The sequence below is a fragment of the Ovis canadensis genome, chromosome 3 (assembly GCF_042477335.2).
Source record: "Ovis canadensis isolate MfBH-ARS-UI-01 breed Bighorn chromosome 3, ARS-UI_OviCan_v2, whole genome shotgun sequence".
NCBI classification, from domain to species: Eukaryota; Metazoa; Chordata; class Mammalia; order Artiodactyla; family Bovidae; genus Ovis; species Ovis canadensis.
This window is the reverse complement of record NC_091247.1, coordinates 126,815,520-126,836,499: the sequence shown is the minus strand read 5'-3', so window position 1 is coordinate 126,836,499 and position 20,980 is coordinate 126,815,520. Positions and strand designations below refer to the sequence as shown.

At 40.1% G+C, this 20,980-nt stretch overlaps 1 protein-coding gene across 1 annotated transcript in view; it reads left to right on the top strand.

The window, feature by feature from the left end:
- The first annotated feature begins 260 nt into the window (after positions 1–260).
- The window catches only part of SLC6A15 (solute carrier family 6 member 15), a 52,585-nt gene continuing 31,865 nt past the window's right edge, over positions 261–20,980 (top strand). Inside the window, exon 1 of the mRNA XM_069584147.1 lies at positions 261–737. The gene's annotated coding sequence lies outside the window, so the exon portion shown is untranslated. The remainder of the gene's footprint in view (positions 738–20,980) is intronic.

The following is a 20,980-nucleotide window of genomic DNA, read 5'->3' as shown; positions in this document are numbered from 1 at the left end:
AAAGGGTTCTTTGGGTCACTCACTGCTTCCAGTCCGGTGGCCGACGTTCGGAGAACATTCAAAGGGTGTGAGGTAGGACCATTTCTATTGTTATTCCGGCTGAGACAAAGGCTGGGTGGTGGTGGGGGGAAGGGGGCGGGCAAGTCGTGCCCATCCTCTCGGTTGCGTGGGTTGGGCAAGGACGGGAGGGATGGCAGGGCGGGATTTGTTTTGTTTTGCTTTGCAGCCGGCTTTCCCCGAGTCCGTCCCGCCCCCGCCGGGAGCGCAACGAGGACGCGGCTAGGCAGCCGCAGCGGCCTCTGCGTCAGGAGGCGGCGGGGCGGGGAGGTGCGGCGCCCGGCCGGGCGACCTGCCTCGTGTCCCCTGGCGCCCGCAGCCTCCCCCTCCCCCGCAGCCTGTCGGCGGCCGCAGCTCGGGCGGGCCGGGCACGTGGGCGCCTCCGTCACACCCTCACTCACACACACATACACACCCGCGCGCACGCACCCGCGCGCCTGCATCCCGTGCTCTCTCCCTGGCCGACACACAGGCGCTCACGAGTCGCTCCTGGCCCCGGCCCGCAGGGCAGCGACCCTCCTCCACCCAGACTCCGGGCCCGCCCTCGGCCAGCAGCGCCTGCTCTCCAGACGGCTCCTCGCGCCCGCAGGTCACAGCCACCTGGCCCGACTCTCCGGCCACTGCTGCCACTGTCGGCACTTGGAAACAGCCCAGAGGCGCCCGGCCAAAGCACCCTGAGGGTGAGGACAAGCTCCTACCACTGAAGGCACGGTTTAGGTAGGGTGGGGCTCACCACTAGGCGCCCTGGAGCCCGGGACCCAGGAAGCAAACGGAATTGATGCCTGGATGCTGGGAAGGATTCAGGATGTGTCCGGGGGTGAGGGGAGGCAGGGCGGCTCCAAAGCCCCAGGAGGGCGAAGCTAGGCTCGGCGGGCGGGCGACCCTTCGGGCTCTGCGTCCTGCACCTGTGCACAGTCAGGGTGGAGAGTGGGGGCTAGGAGCGGCGCGTAACGGGGAAGCACATGGGTCGAAACGTGCCGCCATCCTTCTTTCCTTCTTGTGACCGCAGCATCCCCGAGAGACTAGCTGTTACCAAGTCAAATTAGGGCTGGCAGCAGGGTGGGGTCCGACTGGGCCAGTCGGAAAGTTGCGAGGGTCGGGCCGGAGCAGGGCGCTTCCAAGGTTCTAGGTGAGTTGGAAGCCGATCCTCGTGCGGCTGGGCGGTGGGGCGGGGAGAGGAGCCAATCTCATTCCTCATTCGCTTTTGGGGGCTTTTGCAACTGCTGAAGGCGACTACCTAAGGCGGGGTGGTTTCACGTGACCTCCGCTCCCTTTTGCCCGAGGTATCCTGTGTTAAATGGTCCCAAAGTGGGGCCTTTCTCCCGCACCAGGCACGCGCGGCTCCCCAAGAAAAGCACGGTTTGTGGGTTTCTGCGCCTCCAGGAATTGGAGAGGGTGTTGGTGAGGGTGTCGGTGCTGGGATTTAAAGGAGAGGATGGGAAAGATTGGAAACCCAGACCGTTTATACGTTTCACGAACTCGGCGGGTTTGCGCGTGTCCTGGGCAAGAGGACCGTTTTGAGACTTTCCGTCGGAACGCGCCTTGTAAATGTCAATGGATCGAAAACGTCCGACCTGTCCTGAGGACAGGTGTGACCCACCCGCTCTCAGAGGCCCCAGCGGCAGGAATCCTTTTCCGCTGAGCGGAGAAGCGGCGTGCGTGGCGCGTTCACAGCGAGCGCGGAACCCGGGCTCGCGCTCTCTGGCGCTGAGCTCTCCCGGTTCCATTCTCTCACCTCGGGGAGAAACAGTGGAGTAGGACGAGGCGGGGTCTGCACTCGGCGCGGTGACGTCAGCAGTGTTTGGGTGCTTATGCAAATGAAGCTGCGACCATTCTCCGCGGACCGGCTGTTTCCCCTCCAGGTCTTAAAGGTACACCCAGGCTCTGGCTGCGCCGTTTGTTTGGTTCACTGCCCAGCAACACGAGAGGACCGGAGGAGTTGCGTTCTGTGCTACGTTTAGGCTTTTTGTCTGACAGTTTTTAAAGCAGTCTTATACCTGTCATTGCCTGGTTGTCGTCCCGGAACACAGGGAACAATGTGTTTGCTTTAAGAAATATCATTTTCTGACGAATAACCCAATTGCCTAGTCTCAATTCTGCAAGAACCACACTCCAGCTTAAGTCTTCAACGCCTAGTACTGGGTTGGACTTGTAGTAGTTGTTTAATAAATACTTGTTGATAGACTCGAGGGTGTGTGGATTTCTCTTATTAAATTTGGAATATTCAACCAGCAAAATTGTTTTTTTTGTGTGTGTGTGAATATGAGTGACTTTTGCTTCTTACGTGATCAATGATCCATATATATTGATTAGCGTAAAATATATTATCAATATATTACTAAATTCTTTGACTTTGCCAACAAGTGAAAAGAGCACCGTGCGTTCTCTCTCTCTCTCTCTCTCTCTCTCTCTCTTTTTCTCCCCAGAAAGACAGGAATTACGTGTTTTAAAAGGAAGACAACCTCATCGTTTGTTGACAAGTTTTCTTTTTCTGATTGCACGTTATATACTTGATTTGAGAATTACTTTGGTGACTCAGATGGTAAAGAATCTGCCTGCAATGCAGGAGACCCAGGTTCAATCCCTGGGTTGGCAGAGCTCTTGGAGAAGGAAGTGAAAACACACTCCAGTATTCTTGCCTGGAGGATTCCATGGACAAGAGGAGCCAGGCGGCTACAGTTGATGGGGTGGCAAACAGTCTAACAGGACTGAGCGACTTTCACTTTATATTTCAATATATGTAACTCGATACTGTATTTTAATGGTATTAAGAAAGGTATTTATGTTTTTAGGAAATAAGTGCTATGTCATCCAATAAATAAATCAGAAATACTGTCAGTCTAGTTCAAGTTGCTATAACAAATTACCATAAACTGGATGGTGTATAAATAAAAGAAATTTATTTATCACAGTTCTAGAGGCTGGTTCAAGATCAAGGTGCACCAGATTCCATGTCTGGTGGGAGCCTGCTTCCTGGTACATAGAGGATGCTTTCTCACTGTGTTCTCACATGGTGGAAGGGGCTAGTTAGTTTTCTAGAGGCTGTTATTAACCCCTAAAGGCTTCTCCTTTTAATACCATGACATTGAGGTTAGAATTTCAACATATATGGGATGGAGGGAGGATTTACACATTCAAACCATAGCAAAGAGTAAAGAATTTTTAAATTGGATGATAGCTATTTGAGATACCAGTAATCAGGTGAGATGCCTTAGTTGTTATTGAAATTTTAAATTAAGTTAAAATAATTATTCAAACCTAAACTTCAAAAGCATTAGTTTACCCAGTGATCACAGTTCAAATTTTACTGGGTACATGTTAGAAAATAGGCTTCCCCTGTCATAACATAAGACTTTTGTTTGAGATGACAGTAAATTTGCATTCCTTTGAACTGCAGGGTTATCATACAGGTAATTAAAAAATCATTGACTTAGAATGATAGACCTAAGACTTTTGGTGATGAAAAGTACCACAGACTTTCACTTCTTAATTTACTTCTCAACTTCTTTTGAAGAGTTCTTTAACGCCTTTATTACTGCATACATATACATGATAGGCTGTGTTAATATATTCCTATGCAAAGTCGATTTTAAAATAGCTTCTGAGCAGATGGCATTATTAACAAAATCCATGAGCATAGTCTCATGTGTGCAAACATTCAAGGTTACATAGCAGGAATCCTTAGGTTTATTTCCAGTTTTGCCTGTAACTTAAGTCCTAATTACTCTTGTGGATATATTGAGTAAATAATTTTTAATAAACAAATTTATCTGCTTTTACATTAACTTTGACCAATAATACTTGTTTCATATTTCTTGTTGAACAGCAAGCCCTAGAGTATGGTACATGATAGTTTTAAATGCACAGTACCACTTGATATACTGGGCTTTCCAAGTGACTCAGTGGTAAAGAATCCACCTGCCATTGCAGGAGACACAGGAGATGGAGGTTCAATCCCTAGGTTGGGAAGATCCCCTGGAGGAGGGCATGGCAACCCACTTCAGTATTCTTGCCTGGAAAATCCCTTGGATAGAGGAGCTTGTCAGTCTGAAGTCTGTAAGGTAACAAAAAACTGGACACAATTTAGCGACTGAGCACCCACACAAGCATGCTACTTGATATAGGATAGAACTGTTTTCAGTTTTGAAGGTCAGTTTATTTACTTGTGGTATGATCAACCTACATAGCATATTCAAAAGCAGAGACATTACTTTGCCGACTAAGGTCCGTCTAGTCAAGGCTATGGTTTTTCCAGTAGTCGTGTATGGATGTGAGAGTTGGACTGTGAAGAAGGCTGAGCGCCAAAGAATTGATGCTTTTGAACTGTGGTGTTGGAGAAGACCTTGAGAGTCCCTTGGACTGCAGGGTGATCCAACCGGTCCATTCTGAAGGAGATCAGCCCTGGGATTTCTTTGGAAGGAATGATGCTAAAGCTGAAACTCCAGTACTTTGGCCACCTCATGCGAAGAGTTGACTCATTGGAAAAGACTGATGCTGGGAGGGATTGGGGGCAGGAGGAGAAGTGCTCGACAGAGGATGAGATGGCTGGATGGCATCACTGACTTGATGGACGTGAGTCTGAGTGAACTCCACGAGATGGTGATGGACAGGGAGGCCTGGTGTGCTGTGGTTCATGGGGTCGCAGAGAGTCGGACACGACTGAGCGACTGAACTGAACTGAATGTGCCCTTATATCTTTTCACAGAAGATTAATTGATGGCCATCTTTGAATAGACTGTTTAACTTGGAAGCTTTTTCACCTATCAGACTGGCAAAGATCAAAAAGATTACTCACTCTACTGAAGAAGACAGAGGGAACCAGGCATTATGATACTTTGCTTTTGGTAGTGCAAATTGAAACAGCTTTTATAAAGGGTAGATTGTCAGTTTTTACTAAAATGATAAAAGCACATACCTTTTGATCAAGCAGTTCCACTTCTAGGAATTTATTCTACAGATACATAAATATCAGATAAATAAAGTGAGTTGCTTGACTATTTGAAGCAAACTTTCAGAAATAACCTGTATAAGACATTCTCATCCCATGATCTATCATATAATCATTTAAAAAACATACACACAATAAGCGGTTGTATTGAGAGCAAAAGTTTTAAAACATCTTTAAAGTGAAAAATCAAGATGCAGAATAATACGTATAGTATACAATAATAGTGATATAAAAAGAAAAACATGGGTAGATGGAACGTAAACACATAGTAGCTTGAATGTACATATTAACTTGATTATATGCCAAATATCTGTGAAGGAATTTGGTGACACAGAAAGATAGGGGTGGGGCTAGATGTGCTCTGAAAAAAGAGTGGGAAGACATTTTTCATTCTATGCCTACCATTTTACTGTGTTCAGTCAGTTCACTTCAGTTCAGTCGCTCGGTCTTGTTCAACTCTTTGTAACCCCACGGATGCCAGGCTTCCCTGTACATCACCAACTCCTGGAGCTTGCTCAAACTCATGTCCATTGAGTTGGTGATGCCATCCAGCCACTCATCCTCTGTCTTGCCCTTCTCCTAAGGAGTTCAATCATTCCCAGCATCAGGGTCTTTTCAAATGAGTCGGCTCTTCACATCAGGTGGTCAAAGTATTGGAGTTTCAGCTTCAGCATCAGTCTTTCCAACGAATATTCAGGACTGATTTCCTTTAAGATGGACTGGCTGAACCTCCTTGCAGGCCAAGGGACTCTTAAGAGTCTTCTCCAACACTACAGTTCAGAAGCATCAATTCTTCTGCACTCAGCTTTCTTTATAGTCCAACTCTCACATCCATATGTGACTACTGGAAAAACCATGGTTTTGACTAGATGGACCTTTGTTGGCAAGGTAATGTCTCTGCTTTTTAATATGCTGTCTAGGTTGTCATAACTTTTCTTCCAAGGAGCAAGCGTCTTTTAATTTCATGGCTGTGGTCAACATCTGTGGTGATTTTTCGACTCCCCCCCCCCCGCCCCGCCACCAAAAATGAAGTCTCTCACTGTTTTCATTGTTTCCCCATCTATTTGCCATGAAGTGATGGGACTAGATGCCATGATCTTAGTTTTCTGAATGCTGAGTTTCAAGCCAACTTTTTCACTCTCCTCTTTCACTTTGATCAAGAGGCTCATTAGTTCTTCATCTCTTTCTGCCATAAGGGTGGTGTCATATGCATATCTGAGGTTATTGATATTTCTCCTGGCAATCTTGATTCCAGCTTGTGCTTCATCCAGTCCAGCATTTCTTATAATGTAGGGTGACAATATACAGGCTTGATGTACTCCTTTCCCAAATTTGAACCAGTCTGTTGTCCCATGTCCAGTTCTGGTGCTTCTTGACCTGCATACAGATTTCTCAGAAGGCAGGTCATGTGGTCTGTTATTCTCATCTCTTTACGAATTTTTCAGTTTGTTGTGATCCACACAGTCAGGCTTTGGCATCGTCAATAGGATTATACATTGGAAGTGACAAATAGATTCAAGGGATTAGATCTGATAGAGTGCCTGTAGAAGTATGGACGGAGGTTCATGACATTGTACAGGAGGCAGTGATCAAGACCATCCCCAAGAAAAAGAAATGTAAAAAAGCAAAATGGTTTACTGTGTTACTTATTCTAAATACAGATTTTAAAATATTCTTAAGTGAAGCCAGTAGCAAATAAAAGATCTTTTGGGAAAACAGCATCTAGGCATCAGATGCCATCAAATGAGTTAAGGTATAAAAGTCAATGGGTATTTTGACTCTGATTTTTGTAATTTCTAAATTTAAAGAAGTTTCCTATATTCAGTATCCTTAGTAATAAATTGTATTAGGGCAGCACATGGGATTTAATGGATTCACTAAAATTAACCAGTTATATCAGCATGCTGCTAAGTCACTTCAGTCATGTCCGACTCTGTGTGATTCATATTTTAGGGAGTTGACAGGTATTTTTAAAGAAAAAATTGAGATGGTTATAGACTCATATGTAGTTGTTAAGAAATAATTATATAAGATAATATATGTTTGTAAGAAATAAGACAGAGTCCTTGTGTGCCTTTTATACAGTTTTATGCAAGTGTAACATTTTGCAAAACTATACTACAAATCATAATTAGAATATTGACATTGATAAAGCAGCATGCAGGATAGTTCCATCACTGTAAGGATCCCTGCGTGGCCCTTTCATAAGCACAACCACGTCTTTCCTGTCCCCAACCTCTCCTTAAATTGTGGTAATCACTAATCTATTATTCATGTTTGTTGTCTGTCTTTTCAAGAATGTTGTGTAAGTAGAATCATATAGTATGCAACCTTTTGGGATTGGCTTCTTCCATTCAGCATAATTGTCTGTAGATTTATCTAAGATGTTGTGTGTATTGGTAGTTTCTTTTTTATTTTTCTGAGTAGTATTCTCTGGTATGGATTTACCAGAGTTTCTTTAATCATTCACTCTTTTAATGACATCTGAGTTGTTGCAGTGTAGGGCTGTTATGAATAAAGCTGCTATAGACAGTTGTTTATAGATTTTATGGAACCTAACTTTACCTTTCTGCAGGATAAATGCCCAGGAGGGCAGCTGCTGGGATAGATGGTAGTTGCGTACATTGTTTTCTGGAAAGCTGCACCATGTTACATTCTCACTCCCCAGGTATGAATGATCCATTTGCTCTGTATCCTTGTCAGAATTTGGTTGTCACTCTATTTTACCCATCCCAATCTGTGCAGTGACATTGCATTGTAGTTTTAGTTACCATTTCCTAATGGTAACTGATAATGGCAAACTGCATTCCATGTGTTCATTTGCCATCCATACATCATATTCAGTGAAATGTCCCTTCATACATCATGTTCAGTGACATGTTCCTTCATGTCGCTTGTCTGTTTTCTGAATAATTTTTAATTGATGAGTTTTATGAGTTCTTATAGATCCTAAATACTGTTTTCTTTCCCCCTTGGGGTCATGGTTTGCAAATATTTTAGCTTTGCAAAATAAGTCTTTAGCTTATTTTTTCATCCAATTAATAGATTCTTCAACTGAGCAGATTAAAAAATTTTGAAGTCCATTTTACTAAAATCTTTGCTTTGATGGAGTCTGCTTTTGGTGTCATGTCTAAGAACGCTTTACTTAGCTCTACACTTCAAACATCTTCTCTGATGATTTTTTTTTTTTAAGTTTTATAGTTTGATGTTTTACATTTAACTCCATGATTCACTTTGAGCTAGTTTTTGTATTCGGGTAATTAAAATGTGTCTTTCAAGGCTAATATTTAAATGGTGGTTAAAAGAAAATCACTGCATGGGTTTAAAAACCTAAACCACACCCTTTTTACACAGGTGTAACCCCATTGTGAATAGTTCCTTGAAAAATATTTTAAATTTAGTTAAATATTTTTACTTTCAGTTAAATTCAATGACTGTTCAGTTTATCTCCCCCATTTGGCAGTTATCAATCGCTACATATGCTACATCTGAAAGTTCATGGTTCATGTATTGCTAAAGCCTGGCTTGGAGAATTTTGAGCATTACTCTACTAGCATGTGAGATGAGTGCAATTGTGCGGTAGTTTGAGCATTCTTTGGCATTGCCTTTCTTTGGGATTGGAATGAAAACTGACCTTTTCCAGTCCTGTGGCCACTGCTGAGTTTTCCAAATTTGCTGGCATATTGACTGCAGCACTTTCACAGCATCATCTTTCAGGATTTGAAATAGCTCAACTGGAATTCCATCACCTCCACTAGCTTTGTTCCTATTGATGCTTCCTATGGCCCACTTGACTTCACATTCCAAGATGTCTGGCTCTAGGTGAGTGATCACACCATTGTGACAATCTGGGTCATGAAGATCTTTTTTGTACAGTTCTTCCATGTATTCTTGCCACCTCTTCTTAATATCTTCTGCTTCTGTTAGGTCCCTACAATTTCTGTCCTTTATTGAGCCCATCTTTGCATGAAATATTCCCTTGGTATCTCTAATTTTTTTGAAGAGATATCTAGTCTTTCCCATTCTGTTGTTTTCCTCTATTTCTTTGCAGTGATATCGAAGGAAGGCTTTCCTATCTCTCCTTGCTATTCTTTGGAACTCTGCATTCAGATGCTTATATCTTTCCTTTTCTCCTTTGCTTTTCGCTTCTATACTTTTCACAGCTATTTGTAAGGCCTCCTCAGACAGCCATTTTGTCTTTTTGCATTTCTTTTCCACGGGGATGATTTTAATCCCTGTCTCCTATACAATGTCATGAACCTCTGTCCATAGTTCATCAGGCACTCTATCTATCAGATGTAGTCCCTTAAATCTATTTCTCCACTGTATAATCACAAGGGATTTGATTTAGGTCATACATGAATGGTCTAGTGGTTTTCCCTACTTTCTTCAGTTTAAGTCTGAATTTGGCAATAAGGAGTTCAGATGTTCAAGCAGTTTTAAAAAAGGCAGAAGAACTAGAGATCAAATTGCCAACATCCACTGGATCATGGAAAAAGCAAGAGAGGTCCAGAAAAACATCTATTTCTGCTTGATTGACTATGCCAAAGCTTTTGACTGTGTGGATCACAATAAACTGTGGAAAATTCTGAAAGTGATGGGAATACCAGACCACCTGACCTGCCTCTTGAGAAATCTGTATGCAGGTCAGGAAGCAACATTTAGAACTGGACATGGAACAACAGACTGGTTGCAAATAGGTAAAGGAGTACATCAAGGCTGTATATTGTCAGCTTGCTTATTTAACTTCTATGCAGAGTACGTCATGAGAAATGCTGGTCTGGATGAAGCACAAGCTGGAATCAAGATTGCAGGGAATTTATCAATAACCTCAGATATACAGATGACACCACCCTTATGGCAGAAAGTGAAGAGGAACTAAAGAGCCTCTTGATGAAAGTGGAAGTGGAGAGTGAAAAAGTTGGCTTAAAGCTCAACATTCAGAAAATGAAGATCATGGTATCTGGTCCCATCACTTCATGGGAAATAGATGGGGAAACAGTGTCAAACTTTATTTTTTGGGGTTCCAAAATCATGGCAGATGGTGACTGCAGCCATGAAATTAAAAGACGCCTGCTCCTTGGAAGGAAACTTATGACCAACCTAGATAGCATATTAAAAAGCAGAGACATTACTTTGCCAACAAAGGTCCGTTGGACTTTTGTTGGACTTCGCAGTTGGACTGTGAAGAAAGCTGAGCGCCGAAGAATTGATACTTTTTAACTGTGGTGTTGGAGAGACTCTTGAGAGTCCTTTGGACTGCAAAGAGATCCAACCAGCCCATTCTAAAGGAGATCAGTCCTGGGTGTTCATTGGAAGGACTGATGTTGAAGATGAAACTCCAATACTTTGGCCACCTCATGTGAAGAGTTGGCTCATTGGAAAAGACCCTGATGCTGAGAGGAATTGGGGGCAGGAGGAGAAGTGTTCGACAGAGGATGAGATGGCAGGATGGCATCACTGATTCAATGAACATGAGTTTGGGTAAACTCCTGGAGTTGGTGATGGACAGGGAGGCCTGGTTTGCTGCGATTCATGGGGTCATAAAGGGTTGCACTTGTCTGAGCAACTGAACTGAACTGAACATATGCTACATAGCTAACTATCCTTTTTTATTTTTATTTTTTTAAGTAGGTTTGATTCAATACTTTATGGAAGCTCTCACCTTCTGTTACCTTCCTGGGATTCTGGTGACTTGAAACAATGTTTTATCTTTTCTCAGTATTCTCTATGTTTGTTGGGCTCAGCTAGCTGCTTCATCTGTTCTAGTTGATATTAACTGGCAATTTAACTTTGACTAGAATGTCAGAATCTTTGTTCTCCTGCCTGTGGGTTTAGCTCAGGAGGCTGATACAATCGGTGACTGATTGAATTAATCTTTCTCTCCCTCTCCATGTGGGATTAGTCTGCCTTCCAAGAAGTCAAAGCAGAAATTGCCAGGTTTCTTCAGGCTTAGCTTTGTAACTAGCATAGGGTCTCTGCTGCATTCTAACGGTCAAAGAAAGTTCAAGCCCAGCCCAGAATTAAAAGAAGGAAATAGACTCCATCTTTTAACAAAATGAGTAACAGGGATAATACAGCATTTGAAGAATTCTTAATGCTTGTTTTTGTTTTCTGTTATAGGAAATATCTAAGATCATACTTGACATTCTAGGATGATGACAATAAAACATGTTAAATGCTTTCAAATTCATTTTTTCCATAAAGCACAAAAAAACAAATATATAAATAAATGTAGTACAATAATATGCCTCTTGTTTTTTTCAGTTGCTAAGTCATGTCCGACTCTTTGCCACCCCTCGTTACAGCATGCCAGTTTCCCCTGTGCTTCACTATTTCCCAGAGTTCGCTCAGATTCATGTCCATTGAGTCAGTGATGCTATTTAACCATCTCATCCTCTCCTGCCCCTTTCTCCTATTGCCTTCAATCTTTCCCCCCATCAGGGTCTTCCAGTGAGTCAACTCTTTGCATCAGGTAGTCAAATTATTGGAGCTACAGCTTCAGCATCAGTCCTTCCAGTGAACATTCAGGGTTGATTTCCTTTAGGATTGACTGTGTGAAAGTCGCCCAGTTGTGTCCAACTTTTTATGACCCCATGGACTGTAGCCCGCCAGGCTCCTCTGTCCCTGGGATTCTCCAGGCAAGAAGACTGGAGTGGGTTGCCATTTCCTTCTCCAGTTAGGATCGACTGCTTTGTGCCTATAGTAGGCTGCTGACAACTCCTAAAAATATGTCTACCTCTTAATTCCTGGTGCTCGTGAATGTTACCGTAACTGGAAAAAGAGTCATTGCAGAAATTATCTTCAGATGGAAAGATTATCCCCACATGTCTAGATGGGCCCTGCATGCCTTGCCATTACCAATATCCTTATCTGAAAGAAGCAGAAGGAGATTAGACACACACAGAGGAGGAGGAGACACTGTGAGCACGAAGCTGTGCATTGGAGTGGCGTGGCTGTGAGTGAAGTGACAAAGGCTGCCCCAAAAGTTAGAAGAGGCCAGGCACAGATTCTCCCCCGAGAGCCTCCTGAGGGAGTGCAGGCCTGCCAACACCTTGATTTTGGCTCACTGAAGCTGATTTTGAATCTCTGGCTTCCAAGAGCTTTGAAGAATTAGATTTCTGTTGTTTCAAGCCACAAAATTTGAATTTGTAACAGAAGCCTCAGGAAATAAATACAGTGTCTAAATCTGAGGTGTCCTGACTATATTAATAAAAGTTTACATGTTCAAAAGACTTTTGCATATTTTTAAAATGTTTAAAAGACTTTTTGAAAGAGTTAAGTAAGATATACGATCTGTGCTTGGTTCATGGAGGTCAACAGAAATAGATTTCAGTTTCTAGAAATCACTTTACAATTAACTTTGAAATAATTGCAGGCTCATGGGAAGGTGCAAAGGGGAGTTCTGTGTATCCTTCTCCTGGCCTCCCCACTTTATAATCTTACATAAACGTAGAGTACAATATCAAAACAGCATATTGACACTGGTATAATTCACAGAGCTTTTCTGGATTACACAGCCTGTTTTTTCTATATGCGTGTGTATGTATGTGTAGTTCTTTGCAGTTTTATCACATGTATATCTTCATGTAACCCTTATCACAGTGAAGACACTAAATGGTACCATCTTACAGAATTCCCTTGTGCTACTCTTTTTATAGCACACCCTCCTGTCCTTCCCTACTGTAATTCCTGGGAACCACTGTGGTTCATCTCTGTCATTATTTAATTTCACAAATGCTTTATAAATTGAATCATGAAATATGCATCCTTTTCATGTTTGCTCCCCCCACCCTTTTACCCACTCCGGTATTCTTGCCTGGAGAATTCATGGACAGAGGAGCCTGGCAGGCTACAGTCCATGGGGTCACAAAGAGTTGGACATGACTGAGAGAATAATACTTTCACCACGCCTCTCGTTAAGCATCATTTGCTGGAAGTTCATCCAGGGTTTTGCATGTATCAATAGTTCTTTCCTTTTTATAGCTGATAGTTCATGATGTGGATATACTCTGGATTGTTTAACCATTCATCCATTGAAGGACACTGGGGTAGTTTTCCGTTTGGGGCCATTACGAGTAAAGATTTTTATGAACATTTATGTATAAGTTTCGGCTTGAACATTTTTATTTCTCTGGGATATACGCCTAAGAATACAAAATGGTAGTCACCCTGGTAATGCTATTATTAGTGCTAAAAGAAACTGGCAGCTATTTTTTTAGAGTAGCTATACTATTTTACATTTCTATTAGCAATGTATGATTGATCTAGTTTCTTTACATCCTCACCAATTGTTGGTGTCATCATGTATGTATTTAGTTATGCCATTCTGATAGATATGTTATAACCTACCTTTTGGAGTAAAACATATATTAACAAGTTTGTATTTCACTTGTAAAAATAGTCTCCTCCTTTTGATTGTTTCTGTGATTTTTTGGTCATCTTTTTGTTTAATGCATATCTCAGATGCAAGTGCCTTCCTCCTACTTTACGATTTTGCGTATTTTCACTGGAGATATTAATTAGTGTCTACTATAATTTCAAAAGATTTTGTAACAACAGTAGTTAAAAAGTCTTAAAAGATGGAGCAAGAATTGTGTTGATTGTATAGTGAATTATATCTATTTTGAGTTAATTCTACAGTGAAATTTTTAGCAAGACTAATAAAGACAAAGGCAGAGAAAATACCTATTACCTGTAACAGGGATGCAAATGATATAAGACTTCAAATCCTATAGATGTTAAATAATTCTAGGGAATATTTTGAATCACTCTGTGCTGCCAGTAAATTTGACAATTTAGATAATATAGATTCTTTGGAAAACACAGCTAACTGAAACTAAAACAGTGACAAAAGAAAAGAAAAGAAAACCTAAGTATGTATATATCAATAAAATATATTGAATTTTTGATTTCAAATATTGCAAAAAAGAAAACTCCAGGCCTAGATGGTTTTATTGGTGAGTGCTGCAAACATTTTAGGAAGAAGTAAAAGTAATCTTACATATATTCTCTCAGAAAATATAAACTATTTCAAAACTCTTCTTTAGGGGTCCACGAAAAACAGAGAAGGAAAATATATTGCGTAAGAAAAAAATTTGTACAGATCCAGTTTCCCATGAATATAGTTGAAAAATATCCTTACCAAAACATTAGCAATTTAATTCAATAATATATTAAAAAGGGTAATAAATCTAGACCAAGTTTGGTTTATCCTATAATGAAAGGTTTTAAATCAATTAATATAATACTTTACATGAACAGATTAAGAAGTTATGTGATTATCTTAATAAAAGCAGGAAACAACAAAAAAAATAAAAGCAGGAAAAAACAAAAGTCAAAAGTTATGCATGATTAAAAAAAAAATCACTGAACTATGAATAAAAGAAACTTCTGAACAGTTAAAGGACCAAATGGGAAAAAAAAAATCCATCACTAACAGTGTAACTAACAGTAAAATATGAGTACTTCCCCACGAACATCAGGGCATAGATGAAGAAGTCTGCTCTTAACACTTCTGTTCAAAATTGTGGTAGATGTCCTAGCCAGAAAATAAGTCAAGACAAATTAAGATAAGCAATGAGAGAAAAACTCTGTTTATTTACCAATGACATGTTTATGAAAATCCTAAATGAACTTTAAAAAATAAACACTTGATTAGCATTGTTGCAGGAAAGAAAGGGCTTCCCCAGTGACTCAGCAGCAAAAAACTTGCCTGCAATGCAGGAGCTGCAGGAAATGTGGGTTCCCTCCCTGGGTGGGAAGATCCCCTGGAGGAGGGCATGGCAACCCACTCCAGTATTCTTGCCTAGAGAATCCCATGGACAGAGGAGCCTGGGGGGCTACAGAGTCAGACACTACTGAAATGACTTAGCAGCAGCAGCAGCAGGATAGAAACCTTGTATTAAAAAATCTTTTTTTTTTTTTTTTCTGGATAGAAATTAAAGCAGATACAAATAAGTGGAATGCTATACTCGGTTCATAGATTGGAAAGCTCAGTTTTTTAAGATGTCACTGTTCCCCAAATGGATCTGTAGACTCAGTCAATGTAAACCCATTCAAAATTCCAGCAGACTGTTTTTCAGGGTAGAAATTGACAGGCTGATTTCAGAATTTATGTGGAGGGGCAATGAAACAATCCTAAAAAAGTGAAAACATATTTAAAATGGTTAGGGCTGAGAACCACAAATTAAACATTTACTATGTTGATTTTAAAAGGTTTTGAATCTTGTTTTAAGTGTTTAAAATAGATTTTTTTCTGCAAAGTTGCACATGAGGATATTAAACAATACAAAAACAGGAGAATGAGAAAAATGTAAAGATAAGTCCAAATTAAATACTGTAGCATTTCAAACGTTCTAATGTATAAGTCTTTACATAGAATAGATAGATGGTAATGACACACCCATTACATTTATCATGGGTGTATTATTTTAATAGGTATATTGTTTACATTTATAATAGGTGATTTATAATAGTGTCTAATGAGATTTTTTTTGTTTGTAAGCTGCAGAAACTGATGCTGGCTAAGAAAGAAAAAAAGAAATATTGCCAGAGTCACAGGGGCTCAAAGAAACAATGGGGTGCTTGGCAATACGAAAGGAAAGGGCAAGAATGAACAGTTCTGAAAACCAGGAAGCAGGGTCCATGACTACTATAGTAGCTACAGCCTGGGCATAATGCCTTTGGAATTAAGTGAGATGCCAGCTTTTTGATCTCTTTGTTCTTGTCCTCAAGATTCAAAATCCAGGGAAGGGAAATCTAAGTGGATAAATGCAGATTATTTTCCAAGTGATAGCAGTACTTCTGTCTTCCCTATACTCATACCTACTTTAGCGAATTCACTTTATTGCTCCTTTCATCAAAACCCGGAGTTTACTTACGCTCAAGTCATCCAGACTTAGCTGTGTAACTTGCTTTGGGCAGTGAGACATCAGCAATTATGACTCAAACAGGCTTTACTAGTGCTTGTGTGCTGAGCTTACCCCTTTTGGCTAGAGTTGGGACTCTGAGCTTGTCATGGGAACAGGTTGGAGCTCCACACTTTGGCGAGACCCTGTGTAGGAGGACCAAAGTGCACTGACGTATAGGTTTAGTAGCTCAGTCGTGTCTGACTCTTTGTGACCCCATGGACTATAGCCCGCCAGGCTCCTCTGTCCATGGGATTCTCCAGTCAAGAATGCTGGAGTGGGTTGCGATGCCCTCTTTCAGGGGATCTTCCCAACCCAGGGATCAAACCTAGGTCTCCTGCATTGCAGGAGGATTCTTTACCATCTGAGTCACGAGGGAAGCTGGACTTAGAGGCTACTTCCTGCCTCCTGCAGAATGTGATTTTGACCCTCTTAGATCACCCTCCTTCACCTGAGTTGAGAGGTGTCTACAGTGCAGAAGTGACCCAAGTCAAGTGAAGCAAAGCAACTGACCATCTAAGCCTAGCGTCAATTGCTAACCCACAGAATCATGAGCAAATACAGTTTTTGTTTGTCAAGCTATTAAATTTTGAGGTAGTTTACTATGCAGAGAGAGAAAACTGCTTTTTTCCTTATAAAAAAGGGTGTATAAAAATACCCGAAACATGTTGCATTTGCTTTGAACTCACATTAGCCTTAATAGAATAAACTTGTAATATAATACAGACATAAGAGGGACTATTATCATGGCAATAAAAGAAAACATACTGAGTACTCTCAATGTGTTGGCATTTATCCAAGCTGTTTATTATTAGCTAACTCAGTATTTCATCCAAGGTCATAAAACCATTAGTGATAGGGTTTGGATTTAAACTCAGTCTATTTCTATATCCTAGATGTAAATCTTTGGCACCAATACATGTTTTTTCATACCAGTAAAATTAATTCCTACACGATCCCATTAAAAGAAGTAAATAAGAAAGATTATATGGAACCATGAAGAGGTGCGGTCATTAGCCACTTTTGGGCCATGAGTTTCATATTTACATTTTCTTTTTTTCTGGCCATGCCACACAGCATATGGGATCTTAGTTCCCTGACCGGGGATGGAACCGGTGTCCCCTGCATTGGAAGTGCAGAATCTTAACCCCTGGACCACCAGTGAAGTCCCTCATATTTAGACAGTATCCTAACTTGCTTTCTGCCATGAAAGATGTAGACGTTTCCAAACCTTTCTTTCTTTCTCCTATTTAAATTCCTGATTTTGTTAGATTATTTTTGGATTTTAATTTTTATTGTATTTACATTTTTCTCCATATATAATTCTGACGTTTGAACCTTATTTCCTTGTTTAAATTAATCTTTACTACTATTATTTAACATGGGTCTCTGTCCTGGTTGGCTAAGCTTCACAATCATGTAGCCTGTTCCTCTCCCTCCCTGTAGGGCTCATCAGATCTCTCATGGATTAGACTATTTGCCCGTGGCATATACAATTGAAATATAAAATACTTGAGTATGAAAACTGGAGAGAAAGTATTTTTTTCTCTTCACTTTTATAGAAGTGACTGAATATCCTGAGAAGTCTTTTTATTTCTCCTTTCTACTTCTGCTTGAAATCCCTAGGAGATTTTATCTCAGTAACTTCTCAGTGTTGACACTTCTGCATTACTTTTTGAAATTATTATTATCTAAGCATCTGTTATTTCATCTTTGCGAAATCAGACAGTGGGCTGTATTGGACCCACAGGCAGTACTTTGACCCAACTCTTGACTATCTGTTGCTCCATTGTAGATAGGAGGCTCTTACCAGGTAATGATGACAGCTAATGCAGCTGCTTGGTACAGACAAAGAGCAGTCATGACAGCTTGTTGCCCAGGTGACTCTCACAGCAGTGGGTGATGCTAATGTGGTAGAGACTGTGCAGTTACTTGATTCTGACTATCCTGCTGCTCATGTGACCTGTAGGATACCACTACTTTATCACTCACTACTTCATGTCCTTCCTGACATTCCTGTTTTGAAGCAACAGTAATACACTTTTGGAGATAGTCAATTATATTTTCAAACCTTCATCTATGCCATACTTTTATGGACTAAGTTGTTCGGGCATCCATAAAAGTTTTCTCTTTCAAAAAAGTTGGGTCTTAAAATTTTGAAATTTATTTGACTTACGAATTGTTGTCTCATATACTAAGTTTTTATAACTCCACTCAGAAACCCAATTTACTTGGGGCGAAAGGGAAAAAAAAAAAAAAGAAACCAAATGTGTAATAATGCAAAATACTTGTAGTTATTATACAGTGTAATTTGCCATACTTTCAGTTCATATAATTGACAGATTAAACACTGAGAATGTGAGATTGGTAAGATTAAGTCATTTTCCAAGGATAGATTATGGCCTATTGAAGAAGAGATATACTTTTCCCCCAAAAAAACTCACTTGTTATTGTGGAAGTTTCAATGTTAACTGCAACCCCACCCCATATTATCCTCTGGTGATCCCTGTCCCATATTATCCTGTAGCAGTCCTTAAGAGGAGGAGGTGGGTAAGAAACAGTGAGAAAAGAGAGTATAAGTTATTTCACGTGTGACATTATTAATGTACTATCATTTTTGTTTTTGCTTATAATAGAAAAGGAACTGTAAATGCTTGCAAATAGATATATAATATTCCTTTTTAAGTTTTAAATTTTATAAAGTTTGCCTAAGATTTTTGCATTATAAATCTGTATACGTAGTTAAGTATATTTTAGGAAATTAAAATATAAAATTGCATTTAAATTTTGTTTCCATTAGACACTGATTTTTTTCATAGAAAACATGAACTTTGGGTTGTTGTATAGGAATTTTGAAGTTAAACTTTGCCAAAAGATATACTATGTTTAGCTGGTATGATTATCTGTTGGGCCATTTCCTTCTCCAGGGGATCTTCCTGACCCAGGGATCGAACCCAGGTCTCCTGCATTGCAGGCAGACGCTTTTACCCTTTGGGCCACCAGGGAAGCCCATGTAAAAAACATGCAACAGTGTCTAAATATGTTATTTTTCTTTTTTTTCTGCAAAGTTCAGAAATATATAGAAGAAATACAGTTCTGAGATAACTAATTTGGGGGAAACTCATGAGTAACACTTTTTAAATTTTTTTTCTTTATCAAGAAGAGTTTTAGTGTGATAGTACTTTAAACTTCAATACATTCCTTTCCTTTCTATTTTATGGAAAAAAAGCAAAAGGAATAATAGATAAATGTTTACCGAGGAAACTAAGTTGAGTCATATAACTGTGAGAAGTTATATAACTAAGTAAAAATGTTAGGACAGAACTCCAAACTTGTCAAATTAAAACAAATGCCCTTATCCTTGTATCAGTAAAGTTATTAGCCAACGGTTTATCATTAGGTGGTCCAAAAAATGTAGACCGTTAGACAATCTATGTCTCACAGATGGCACTTTCTTATGTCAGGTTGTCTTCTTCCAGCAAAAAGTATTTGGAAACAGCTTTTTTCAGCTTTCAATGATTGTATGTTTTCATTTATTGAACTAATACTTACTGAATTTTCAGTTCATTTCCGTTCAGTCGCTCAGTCGTGTCCGACTCTTTGCGACCCCATGAACCGCAGCACGCCAGGCCTCCCTGGCCATCACCGTCTCCCAGAGTTCACTCAAACTCACGTCCATCGAGTTGGAGATGCCATCCAGCCATCTCATCCTCTGTCATCCCCTTTTCCTCCTGCCCCCAATCCCTCCCAGGATCAGAGTCTTTTCCAATGAGTCAACTCTTTGCATGAAGTGGCCAAAGTACTGGAGTTTCAGCTTTAGCTTTATTCCTTCCAAAGAACACCAGGGACCGATCACCTTTAGAATGGACTTGGATCTGAACTTTAGAGGGAAGTAATGCAAATTAAACAGACATAATCCCTAACTTCATGAAACTATTTCCTTATTCAAACCTTGTTGGCCTTTTAAAAATAGTTAGCTTTAGAAGCTTTTCACTTATTCTAGAGATGTTTCTGTTATTCAGAATATTTTGGGAATGCTTCTTCTTCAAGAATTTTCTTCACAGTCTTTCTCTTAATATTCACCAAGTCCTAAATCAGTGTTTTTTCCTTGAGGTACACATTTTAATTTTGTAATCAGTGAAACACCTCCAAATCTTAAAATAACAAATAGATGATCAAGTTAAATCTTTTTTTTTTCTATTGGTTACCCAGTACTCTTTTTATTAAGGTTATAAGATAAAGTATGACAGAATGTTTCTCTGACTTTTTCAGTGTAAACCTAACAGCAGTTCCATTAAAGAATTCCATTCTTTTTCTAGCAGTAAATGGCAGAATTCTTTTGGATATCATTTTTCAAGCTTCCTGATCTAGTTTTGAGGAGAAGCTCTCATATATTTAGTTACTTTTGAAAACAGATAATTTCACACTGGTCAGAATGGGTACCATCAAAAAGTCTATAAATAAGTTCTGGAGAGGGTGTGGAAAAATGGGAACCTTTATATACTGTTGGTGGGAATTTGTACAGCCACTATGGAAAACAGAATCAACATTCCTTTAAAAAAAATGAAAAAAGAGAACTACCATATGATCCGGCAATTCCACTTGTAGGTATATATTTGGGAAAATGGAAAACTCTACTTCAAAAGGATGCATAAACTCCACTGTTCAATGCAGTACTGTCTACAATAGCTAAGACAGGGAGGCAGCCCATCAGCAGGCAGTTGGCTTATGAAGATGTGGTGTATACACGCACGCACACAAGGGAATATTACTCAGCCATAAAAAGAATGAAATGTTGCCATTTGTAGCAAGATGAATGGACCTAGAGAATATTACGCTTAGTGAAGTAAGGCAAAGAAAGACAAATTCCAAATGATATCACTTATATGTGGAACCTGAAAAAATAACACAAATGAATACAGAACAGAAACAGGCTCACAAACATAAAAAACAAACTTATTTGCTACCAAAGGGTGTAAGAGAGGAAAGGAGAAATTTCCCTTCCTGAAATATATCCCTTAATGACTTTTCCCTTAATAGCAAATGATGGAGTAGATGAATATGC